The 12,724-nt window shown below is 42.3% G+C and overlaps 1 pseudogene; it reads right to left on the reverse strand.

The window, feature by feature from the left end:
• LOC133040288 (phosphatidylinositol N-acetylglucosaminyltransferase subunit P-like) overlaps window positions 1-1,440 on the reverse strand; it is a 47,912-nt pseudogene extending 46,472 nt beyond the window's left edge.
• Between the last annotated feature and the right edge of the window lie 11,284 nt (window positions 1,441-12,724).

The following is a 12,724-nucleotide window of genomic DNA, read 5'->3' on the forward strand; positions in this document are numbered from 1 at the left end:
AACTTGTGCCCATGTTGATCACATACCCTGGGACTCCACTCCCTCACCTGGGCTTTGAAAATGCTTTCCAAAAAAAAAAAAAAAAAAACAACTTTCTAGAAACCCATCAGGGAGTTCAAGTATTTTGAGCACTAGCTACTTTGGACTCCTTGCTTGGTGCCCTACACTTTTCTTTATCATAACCCAGTGTCAATAAACTGGCTTTACTGCATGCAGGCAAGCAGACCCAAGTTTGGTTCAGTGAAAGTTCCCAATGTTTGTCACAGGGCCCTGCAGTAAGTATGGGCACACATCATGGCCTGGAGATAAATAAAACATGGCCAATATTCAGTTCACAAATCACTCGGTTTATTGCAAGCAATTAGCATGCAAGACATGTTAGTCGAAGTTGGGAATATACAAAAGAGGGTAGGGAACCTCTCCAAGGAGAAGTCTGGGCAGGAGGCATGTCAGCATGAGCAGTGGTCTGCTGTCTGCAGTGGGTCTCCAGACAAGTGTGAGCGGGAAGTGGCCCTCTGCTCCGCCGGAGCCTCTGGCAGTGTTCCTCTGCAGCAGCTCTCAGCAGGTGGAGGCAGGTCCTCAGTGAAGTGTCTCATTTTAAGGAATAACATTTACCCCTGGGGAGGGGACCTTGGCTCATCAGTTGCTTCTCCTGTTCCAGTGACTTGCGTCACTCATCTGACTTCTCTTAGCCTATCCCTCTGAGACAGCTGCAGTCCTCCAGCCAACTTTTCAAGACAAAAAATATGGAAGTTCACCCTGGCCACTGAGGCTTACAATCTTTAACACAGCTTACAGTCCTACAAGTTTCAAGCAAGAAGAGTAGGAATCACAAGACAAAGGAAATCACATTATAACATCATTTATAACTCATGTTTGAGAACATTTATAATATTAATGGTACTTAATCTCAAAAGTTCAGTTTATACTGTTTTACATCTCAAAAAGAGACAGTTGATTAATTATGGCCAACATTACAATACCAAAAACTTATAAATGCTTAATGCTCACATACCTGCATTCAGTTTTTGTTGCAAAGTCCCTTGGCTGTAAGAAAGAATATTTGGGGGAAAAAAAAGAAAAGAATTATTGATACATCAGTTCCATTGATAAGAATTAGCTCTTGATGCTGAGGTGGTTTCTTCTTGGTATTTCTTCTGTGATTGTATGAATGGAGTTGTGTGGTGAGGTCCTCATGATGTCAATTTAAAATAAAGAAATAAATAAAAGCACACAGCCAATTATTATAAAGAGATAGATAGATACTGCAACTACCCAGTATTTTTGAGGCCGGTAGGTTAAGCCTATGAATTTTAGCCAGCATTCAGGAATAAAAGCCTACACAAGAAACAATATGAAGCCAAACTGGAAAGTTAAAAAGAGAACAGCATATTTATGAATTGCTCTTTTCAGCAACAGCCATGGTGAATTTTCTACCATTTTCTCCGTGGCTTTGCACATTCTCAGTTTTGAGTCTGTGCAAGAGCATGAGGGAGGAAAAGTTGAGGAAAAGGTCATAGCACCACAGCCCCTCAGCCCACACACTGTTGCTCCTGAATAGCTTTAAAAGCCTTGGTTTCCAGGATCTCAGCTTCCACATGTATCTAAAGCTGATATGCCTGAGAAGATGACTGAGATATGACCTTCCCCTATCTCTTTCTCAGTCTTTCTCTTCCCTCTTTATGAAATGATCACTAGATTCACTATGGGGACATTTCCCCCTGGTATAAAAATCTGGTTGAGACTGCCTGCTTCTGAGTAGAAATTCCTAACATGCCCAGCTTGGAGGCTTCCATAAGAAATATTGAAAGAAGAGGTACTTCATCTCATCCAGGCAACAAGCGTCTCCATCCCATCCGTCCATTCACTCATCCATTCATCCATCTATATACTCATCCATCTATCCCCACATCCATTCATACATACATCCCTTCATGTATCCACCCATCCTTCCCTCTCTCCCTCCATCTCTGTCTCTATTGGACTGAGAATCAGAAGTAAGATACATGTCCCCAAGATGTACGTCAACACCATTATTTGAACTGAAATGTGAAGTCTAAGTTCCCTGATAGAAAGTATGATTTGTCTGGGACTTCCTTGGTAATCCAGTGGTTGGGAGTGTGCCTGCCAGGTCAGGGCATGTGGGTTCGATCCCTGGTCTGGGAGGATACCACAGGGTATGGGGTAATTAACCCCGTGAGCTGCAACTACTGAACCTGAAGCTCTAGAGCCCATGAGCCAAGCCACAACTACTGAGACCACAGTGCTGCAACAACTGAAGCCTGTGGGTCTTGTCACTCCACAACAAGAGAAGCCACTGCAATGTGAAGCCCGTGCAAAGAAGATAGAGAAAGCCTGCAAGCAGCAATGAAGACCCAGTGAAGCCAAAAATAAATAATTTTTTAAAAAATTTAAAAAATAGAAAGTATGATTTGTCGGATGGGATTGGCATTGCCAATTTGGTTATAAGAATACTTTTCATAATCTAGATGAACTAAACCCATTTTCGACAAAAACACACTTAAGGTATGTTCAGAACATATAAAAAAGAAAAAAAAACACTAGAAAAATATATCCTTTGAAACTATTTAAACTTATGATTCAAAATTTTAGATGTGAACATAAAAACGTGTTTTGTGAGGAATACGACCAAAAAGTATTTGAAAACCACTGCCCCTTAGGTCCCTACTTGGTCCAGAATGATTCCAGAGGAGTCACTTTGGAAACAGTGGATGAGCTAACCAGGGGGTTTGGGCAAACAGGCTGAGCCTAGCACTGGGCTTCTTGTCTGGCACCAGTTCATCTTTGAGTCTTACCAGCTCTTCAGTTTTGTCTGGACTGTCAGCATAGAAGATTTTGCCTGTTTCCAGTTTGATATCAAGTTGGCACCTCTGGCACCTGCCAGGATACACTAGGCCCCAAAGGGAGAGTCTTTCCTGGACTTGCAGCACCAGAATATTGAAATGAAGTCCAGCTTGGATTTGGAGCTAAGACTTATTCTGCTTGGGATGTCCTTCCTCAACCTAATTCTACCCACTTTGCTAGATTAATCAACTTATTTGTCAAATAGTTAGTGTGTACATACTATGCACTGTTCTTTGATGACCATCTGCTCCTCTAAGGGGAAGCTTTGTTTGACCCTTTAGGCTGAATTAGGAACCCTTCTGAGTCCCAGCACCCTAGGACTTCTGCTATTAAGGCACTCATTCATCCAGATTTAGGCTGTTGAGTTGAAACCACCACTTAACCAGCTGAGTGACCTAAAGTAGTTAGCAGACCTCCCTGTGCTTCCATTTCTAAAATCTATGAAGGCAAAATAGTACCTACCTCATGGTATTGGGGGAACTTGAGGTAAATTGTCTTTCAGGTAATTCAGGTAAAATGTCTTTCACAATGCTTAAAATTCAGCATTATATGCATATTGCAACAAGTTTGTTAAATATCTGAAAGTATAAAGAATCAAAGGTGACTTTAACACTGAATGCACATTCTTTAGGACTTTTCAAGCACTTAAGCACTTACATAAAATATGAACTTTTACGACAGTGAACTTTCCTTGTTCAGGATTTTCATGAGCTTTGAGTTAAATATTTTAAAAACCAATTGGGGAAGATATGTAAATATATACCTTTCCAGCAATGAAGATAAAATCTCATCTGGCAAGTTACTTTCTTGTGTTTCCTGTAAAATGAGAAGTACTGTGGTACCAGTCTCATGGATTGTTGATTAAATGATGCAAAATATGCAAAAATGCTTAGAATGGTGCTTTGGTAAATCATTTGGCTCAGTGGGTAAAGAATTAGCCTGCAATGTAGAAGGCACAGGAGAAGCAGGTTCAGTCCCTGGGTCGGGAAGATCTCCTGGAGAAGGGAATGGCAACCCATTCCAGTATTCTTGCCTAAAACATCTAATGGACAGAGGAGCTTGGTGGGCTACATTTAAAGGGTCGCAAACAGTCAGACACAACTGAGTGACTAAGCAAGAAGAAGATGGTAAACCATTTACTATTAATATTTCTCTTATAATTTGTTTAAAATTTTGGCATCCCTTTTTCTCAAATAGGTCTTACACATTTTCTTTTCTTTTGGCTAATATTATCCCTGAGTAGTAATTATATTTATTGCCATTGTGAATGATTTTCTCCCCAGTCTATGGCTGATAGGTAGGAAAGCAGTGCTTAATAGCCTGTGGCTGGTAGCTTATACTCTAGTATCTCCGAGAAAGAAGATCTTATAAATAGATTTTTTTTTAACACAACATGCTATTGAAAAGATAAAGGCAAGCAAAAGTTCTATGAATGGTAGAAAATGCTGTCAGTCACACTTGCAGGGGAGGTCTGGGCAAGTTTCTTGGAAGCGGTCACGGGGGCTGCTTCTTCAGGGACAAGGCATTTTGACCTGATGTTGGTGCCGTGCTCCCGTTAACTACTTAACTCCTGTTCACTGGAGGTGCCAAGATGGTGGGCTCTGCCTCTGATGATAGGATTCAAAGTGGAGGCAAAAGAAGAGGACAGTTTAGAGGGTCTGTTGCATCATCTCTGCTTGTCTTGGACTAGAGACCCTTTGCCTTTTTTTTCCACTCCTGCTGTTCTAAATTCCACAAAGACTCACCCTATCCTAACAACTGGCCCTGACTTTGAAGCTAAGATGAAACAAGGAATTGGTGAGAGCTTTACTTTGGAATGAGGTGCTGTTCTGGCCCATATAGTAACCTACTACTCTTTTTCTGTAAACTATTTATGGACTACACTTCTAGAGGAAAGTAGTCCTATGAAAAAGGATGCCTAATCCCATCCCATATTAAATATTCCAATTTCTTATTTTAGGATGAGGACGCTCACCTAGATTTACATAATGAGATTATTTTGAACAAGATTTCATTCTGATGACATGGATCAGGTAAATGGAAAACCTGCTCCATCTTCTGGCCATGTGTGTATGTAACTTTTTTAGACTATTCTTTTAAAAAGCTTTTTATATAGAAGTATAGTTGATGTACAATGCTATATAAGTTACAAGTGTACAATATAGTGATTCACAATTTCTTAAGGTTGTACTCCATTTATAGTTCTTTAATATCAAGCGCAGGTTTTTCTCTTCTAGTTGCTAAATCTGAAGCTTTGTGAACTTTAACATGTGTTCAGTGAAGACTTACCTGTGTAATTAGATGAAAAGGCAGATTTTGATTCCTAAGTGTGTACCTGCCTGCACCAGAATCCTGATGTAAACTGTTTACGGACTACACTCTTGAGAAACAGCAAAAATAATGGGATGAATGTCAAATTGTAAAATGAATAGTGGGTGTTTAAAATCATTTCATGGTTGAAAAAGAGACAGACTTTTGGAAATTCCCTGGTGGTCCAGTGGCTAGGACTCAGCACTTTCCCTGCTGAGTGGCCAGGGTTTGAACCTTGGCTGAGGAACTAAGATCCCACAAGCCACGTGGCATCACAAAGTAAAAACAGAAATACTGTTTCATAAAGCATAGAAGTTTAGAAAGTACAAATATATTAGAGATGAAACTATGGAACTTAAAATCACATATAATCCCAGATAAAAACCATTTTATAATCTTATTTTGGTGTCTTTTAATTTTGTATAACCAGTACAAAAATTTATTTGAAAATATGCTTTGAACTAGCTGCATCATTTTCCACTGGGTTACTCTGTGCCATGTCATGTTTAATTGTCCCCACTTGGGTTATGGAAGATCTTTAGGCTGTTTTCACTGTTAGAAATCATAGTATGGTATTCGTATGACCATCCATTTACATTAATCTTTGTGTACAACTTTGATTATTCCTTTAGGGTACACTAGAAAAGATTATGGTGCGGATTGATTGGTGATAATATTGCTGGCTCACTGTTTCCTGATTTAATACATTTTAGGCAGACTATCCAAAAACATGGAATTGCGTAGATGAAAGGAGTCAATTTCTCTACAAACATGATAGTCTCTAATTAGAATCATAAAATCTGTCTTTCTAAATGTTTAATAGAATTTTGCAACCCAAGAGTTCTTTCCTCTCCTGTATACTTTGTACTTGTGTTCTTTGTTTTGCTGTTTTCTTCCTTGCAGGTTAAAACAAAAAAAAATCTTGCATTTTGATGATTTATTATTCATTATTAGCCTAATTTGAATGAAGAGTTTCAATAATAGGAGAGTTATAATTGAATGGGATGTAATATACCTTGTTAAATTTATATTTATTGAATGCTGACTTATCAGGCACTGGGTGAGACTTCATGAGTAGGAAGTAAGCAACGATCTAATTCATGACCTCGACAATGACATAGGTATGAAAATAATGACAAAAGTAAGTGATGCTTGCACTAATAAAGCAATGTACAAGGTACAGATATAGTAATAACAGTTCATTTTTACTATGGGCCAAGCACTGGTGCTTGTACACCTATGTCAATTCATTTAATCATCCTATGTTATGTTATCCTATAAGGCAGGTATTAGCCCATGGAGACACTAAAGCAGCGTAACTTTGCCCAGAGTTCTAAGAGCCAGGATTTGAATCTAGGTGTTCCTGCTCCAGAGTCCACGCACATAACCACTAAACATTAATGTCTCTCTATAATGTCAATGAGGGAAGAATTATAACTTTGGAGAATCCAGAAGGATTTAAATAATTGTGTGTTCCTATGCTCTGTCACTTCAATTGTGTCCAACTCTTTGCGACCCCGTGGACTACAGCCCACCAGGCTCCTCTGTCCATGGGGTTCTCCAGGCATGAATACTGGAGTGGGTTGCCATTTCCTTCTCCAGGGGATCTTCCTGATCCAGGGATCAAACCCAGGTCTCCCGCATGGCAGGCAGATTCTTTACCGCCTGAGCCACCAGGAAGCATACGTTCAACTAATATTAATTGAGCAACGACTGCATGGCAAGCAATGTGCAAAGAGCCGGATGGATATACCATGGTCAAAAAGATAGTCATGGTCCCTGTCTTCACAAAGCTTGGGTCAACTTAAAGAAAGACACACAGCATAAGAGTTGCGAATTTCCGTTTTATTCTGGGACTTTGCTGAGGAATATAGTCTGTGAGGAGTTGTTCCTCAAATAGCTCTGAGGCACTGCTCCAAAGAGGAAGGGGAAGAGGCCAGAATAAATACAATCTTGGCTAGGGAACACATGCAGTCATGCATACCCCTCAGCCAAAGGTTACTGCCAGTCATGAGGGACAGATATCTCAGTCAATGATTTTAGTGCTTTTGTATGTTTGTGAAGATACAAGAGTTCGCAAATATTGCATAATTTTTTCCCTAAAATGTATCTAATTTTCTAAGGGCCTTGTTTCCAAAGCTCAGAGTGACCCATCCTGTTCTTCATCCTTAATTCTTCTCAGGGTGCACAGTTGGTCAGTGACTGCAATGGCTAATGACATCCTTGTGGAACTGGCGAGTGGGAAGCATTCTTTGTTTTTCCACTTGCAATCTAGTGGGGGAGCCATACAGTAAACAAACAAAAACACAAATGAATACACAATTGCTTAAGTGTAATGAAGGCAAAGAACCGAGTATTAATATGAAAATAATAATACCAGAAAGACAAGGAGTTTTAGGTTACTGTGGTGTCTTGAATGACTTTTCTGAGGAGGCATCACACCTGGAGCTGAAGGAAGAGGAGGAGTTAGGCACAAAAGTGGAAAGAAGAACTTGAGTGCAGGTCCTGGGTCAGGAACTTGGGTCAAGAGGAACTGAAAGAGTGGTTGCAACAGCAAGGGAAATGCTGATGAGAACAGAGCATCCTAGGACATGTTAAAAGAAGCTGAATTTATCCTGAGGTCAATGAAGGGTTTGAAGCAGGGGTGGGGAAGTGGTTGCAAGGACCTATGAATATTTCAAGAAGGTTATTGGATTCTACAGAGTATGAATTGAAAATTGAGAGACTGAAAAGCTAGAAGAGCAGTTAGAAGTATCTCCAGGCACAAAACGATGATGACCAGACCAGGCTGGTGGCTTTGGAGACAGAACAAAGTGTGCATCCTACAGACATGCATTAGGAGCAGAGTCAACAGTTCTGGTGGGTGGCTTAGATGTTAGGGTGACTTCTAAGGTCTTTATTTTGCCCACTAGATGGATGTGTGCTAAGTCGCTTCAGTAGTGTACAACTCTGTGCGATTCTCTGGATTGTAGCCCACCACCAGGCTCCTCTGTCCATGGGATTCTCCCAGCAAGAATACTGGAGTGGGTTGCCATGCCCTTCTCCAGGGGATCTTCCCAACCCAGAGATTGTACCCACACCTCTTAAGTCTCCTGCATTGGCAGGCGGGTTCTTTACCACCGGCACCACCTGGGAAGTCTACTAGATGGATGTGAAGGTTTTTACTGAGATGAAGAAACCTGGGGGTAAACAGATTTTGGAGGGTTTACAGAAGTCCTCTTAATCCAGCTTCCAGAAGTGAACCAGAGAATAGAAAAATATGTTTTTTCAGCACAATTCATAACTGACTCCCCTTTCCATCTCTAAGAAAAAACATAATACCTACGGCAACAAGCAATGTGACCTGGAATCCTGAGATGTCAGAGGGGTGAGCGATGGTTCCAGGCCCCTTGGACCTCACTCATCCATCTTTCCTTCCTCCTGGAGGCTTTCATGCTGACTCCAGACTGTACACTCTGAGAGATCAGGAATCTTATCTGGATGGTTCACCCACACGTCCCTCTTCTGAGGGAGCGATTGTGTTTTCAATCTTACTTCAGCCCTCCTTACTCACAATTAATAGGTTTATTACCCTTCTCTATCCCCACTTTACTTGCAAACTGATTCCAGAGGGGAATGTCAGCATATTTTGGACATTAGTGCAGAGAGAAATTTTGTTCTTACTCCACTATTACAGGGACTTCCTTAAAGGACAAATACAATCACAAAACTCCTTAGATTAGATGATCTCAGTGACCCAAGGATGCATAAAGGCTGTCATGTGGCCCAGAGGTCCTTCCTGGTTTGGACTCTGTCTGTCTGCCTATTACAGCTCTTTCCACTTCTCACAACCTATGTTCTGGTCACACTTGACTCAGTAGTTTGCTGAACTCACCATTCTCAATTCTCACTTTGAAAATTCTGCTGTTCTCCCTGGAAACCCCATCACCCATTCACCCAACCAACTCTGACTGCACCTGCAGCCTCGAGTAGGCAGCTTTCATAACACTCCATTCTTCTGTCTATCGTAGCATCACCTCCCTCCATCATACTATCATCCCCTCTACTGCAATCCTTTCCTTATCTGCCACCTCTCTAGACTAAGCAACTCAAGGGACGGGAATGTGTCATTCAGTTCTGTGTTTCCTGAACCTAACATAGTCAACTCTTACAAAGTGTTAACATGAGTAAGAGAAAAAGTCTTGTCTTACCTCACATGCTTTTTTGGTTTACAGTTCTTTATTTTTTTGATGTGGACCACTTTTAAAATCTTTATTGTTTGTTTCAATACATTTGTTTATTGAATTTGCTTCAATATTGCTTCTGTTTTATGTTTTGGTTTTTTTGGCCTCCAGGCAAGTGGGATCTTAGATCCCTAACCAGCGATCGAACCAGCACTTCTCTCATTGGAAGGTGAAGTCCTAATGACCTGACCACTGGGGAGGTCCCTATTTTAAAATCAATTTCAATGACTGCTAATGAGCGTTAAATCTTCTAGCTCTTTCTAAGTGTATCCCACAAAACAATTTTATTTAAAATACACAGTAAAATGATAAATTTCAGCAACAAGATTCTTCCAGAGGGTAGGCCCTGAAAGGAAGCAGGACAGGAGGGGTGGGACAGAGAGAAAAGCCGGGGTGGAGGTGGGGTGGATCTTAAGGACTAAACTACGTGTCCCAGCGGCTGAAACTCTAACATCTCCAGCTTATTGCTCGCTGTCAAGGGCCAGGCAATTTGGTTACAGGAGCTTGCAAAGAAAGGAACAGAACCTGGTCATAAACTGAACTACCAGCGGCAATGAGGATGATGTCTATCATCCGATACTTTTAACAGCCTGGCGGTGTGGGAGCTCCAACCTTCCGAAGCTCTGCCCGCATCGGAGGTCTTGCAAGCTTTCACTCTACCAAGATTCCCCCGCCCTCCTGCACCCACCCCTTCTAGTTACTGAAGACTCAGCTAAACAACTTTCCCCCCTGCCGCACCGCCGCAGACTGCAGACTCCCGAAACTCGCAGCGTCTCTCCTGCGCCCCCGCGCGACCGTCTCCGGTTTCGCAGGCTGCTGCTGTCGGGTGCACACGCGGACAGAGAGCAAGTTTGGGTGTTCTTGGCCCCAGCCGGGAAAGACAGTGTGGGTGAAAGACAACCATCCTGCCAAGGAGGCGTGTATCCTGTCCTCACCAGCGTGCCGCGAGCCAAACACCTGGCAAATCTACCTGGTTAGAATCTTCACATGTCACTAGAAAACCAGTGACCAAGGAAGGGTTGGAAAGCAGTAATTAAACTTCAGATACGGACATGCATCTCCGAGGCGGTGAGAGAGGTCACAGTGGTGGTTCAGGCGAGTCATTTATGCCCCGCTCTGATCTTTAAGCCACAGCTTTAGAACTGTGGTGTTGGAGAAGACTCTTAAGAGTTTCTTGCATTGCAAGGAGATCAAACCTGTGAACCCTTAACCGAAATCTATCCTGAATATTCATTGGAAGGACTGATGCTGAAGCTGAAGCTCCAATATTTTGACCACCTAATGTGAAGAGCTGACTCATTGGAAAAGACCCTAATATTGGGAAAGGTTGAAGGCAGGAGGAGAAGGGGGCGACAGAGGAAGAGATGATTGGATAGCATCATTGACTCAATGGACATGAGTTTGAGCAAACTCCGGGAGTTGGTGAAGCACAGGGAAGCCTGGCGTGTTGCAGTCCATGGTGTCGCAAAGATACCACTGAGCGACTGAACAACAAGGACAAGAATTAATGCATCTTTGTCTTGCCAAGCTATCACACCTAATAACGTGGGAATCCCTTGCTGTGGTCGCAGGGCTTTTATGTAAGGAATTGTCCAGTGAGCAGTCAGGACACTTCCGAGAAGCAAGTCTTCTAGCCCCTAAGGAAACAGGGAGCCTCACCCCCACTCTCTGCCTCTGTCCAAAGCAAGCTTGCTATGGCCTTTTGTTTAATCTGTGGGTCAGAATTGATCTACCGACTCCTGGGGTCCACATTCTATTGGACACCCAGAAAGGGAGTCAGTTCCAGAGCAGATGGGGTGGTGATTTGGCAGAGAGAGTGCGAGTCCTGCTTGTCCCCAAACCCCATTGTTATTTGGTTAGTACTCACCTTTTCTAAACAGTGGAGACAATAATGTCTATTCTGAAGGACTGTGAAGATTCATTGGGTTCCCCTAACCCCAATATTTTATTATCAGTTCAGTTCAGTTCAGTCGCTCAGTCGTGTCCGACTCTTTGCGACCCCATGAATCACAGCATGCCAGGCCTCCCTGTCCATCACCAACTCCTGGAGTTTACTCAAACTCATGCCCATCGAGTTGGTCATGCCATCCAGCCATCTCATTCTCTGTCATTCCCTTCTCCTCCTGCCCTCAATCTTTCCCAGCATCAGGGTCTTTTCTAATGAGTCAACTCTTCGCATGAGGTGGCCAAAAAGTATTGGAATTTCGGCTTCAGTATCAGTCCTTCCAATGAACACCCAGGATTGATCTCCTTTAAGATGGACTGCTTGGATCTCCTTGCAGTCCAAGGGACTCTCGGGAGTCCTCTCCAACACCACAATTCAAAAGCATCAATCTTTCGGCGCTCAGCTTTCTTCACACTCCAACTCTCACATCCATACATGACCACTGGAAAAACTATAGCCTTGACCAGACAGACCTTTGTTAGCAAAGTAATTTCTCTGCCTTTTAATATGCTATCTAGGTTGGTCATAATTTTCCTTCCAAGGAGTAAGCGTCTTTTAATTTCATGGCTGCGGTCACCATCTGCAGTGATTTTGGAGCCCCCCAAAATAAAGTCTGACACTGTTTCCACTGTCTCCCCATCTATTTCCCATGAGGTAATGGGACCAGATGCCATGATCTTAGTTGTCTGAATGTTAAGCTTTAAGCCAACTTTTTCACTCTCATCTTTCACTTTCATCAAGAGGCTTTTTAGTTCCTCTTCACTTTCTGCCATAAGGGTGGTGTCATCTGCATATCTGAGGTTACTGATATTTCTCCTGGCAATCTTGATTCCAGCTTGTGCTTCATCCAGCCCAGCGTTTCTCATGATGTACTCTGCATAGAAGTTAAATAAGCAAGGTGACAATATACAGCCTTGATGTACTCCTCTTCCTATTTGGAACCAGTTTATTGTTCCATGTCCAATTCTAACTGTTGCTTCCTGACCTGCATACAGGTTTCTCAAGAGGCAGGTCAGGTGGTCTGGTATTGCCATCTCTTTCAGAATTTTCCACAGTTGATTGTGATCCACACAGTCGAAAGCTTTGGCATAGTCAATAAGGCAGAAATAGATGTTTTTCTGGAACTCTCTTGCTTTTTCGATGATCCGGCGGATGTTGGCAATTTGATCTCTGGTTCCTCTGCCTTTTCTAAATCCAACTTGAACATCTGAAGTTCACGGCTCACGTATTGCTGAAGCCTGGCTTGGAGAATTTTGAGCATTACTTTACTAGCGTGTGAGATGAGCGCAATTGTATGGTAGTTTGAGCATTCTTTGGGATTGCCTTTCTTAGGGATTGGAATGAAAACTGACCTTTTCCAGTCCTGTGGCCACTGCTGAGT

The sequence above is a fragment of the Dama dama genome, chromosome 20 (genome assembly GCF_033118175.1).
Source record: "Dama dama isolate Ldn47 chromosome 20, ASM3311817v1, whole genome shotgun sequence".
Lineage (NCBI taxonomy): Eukaryota > Metazoa > Chordata > Mammalia > Artiodactyla > Cervidae > Dama > Dama dama.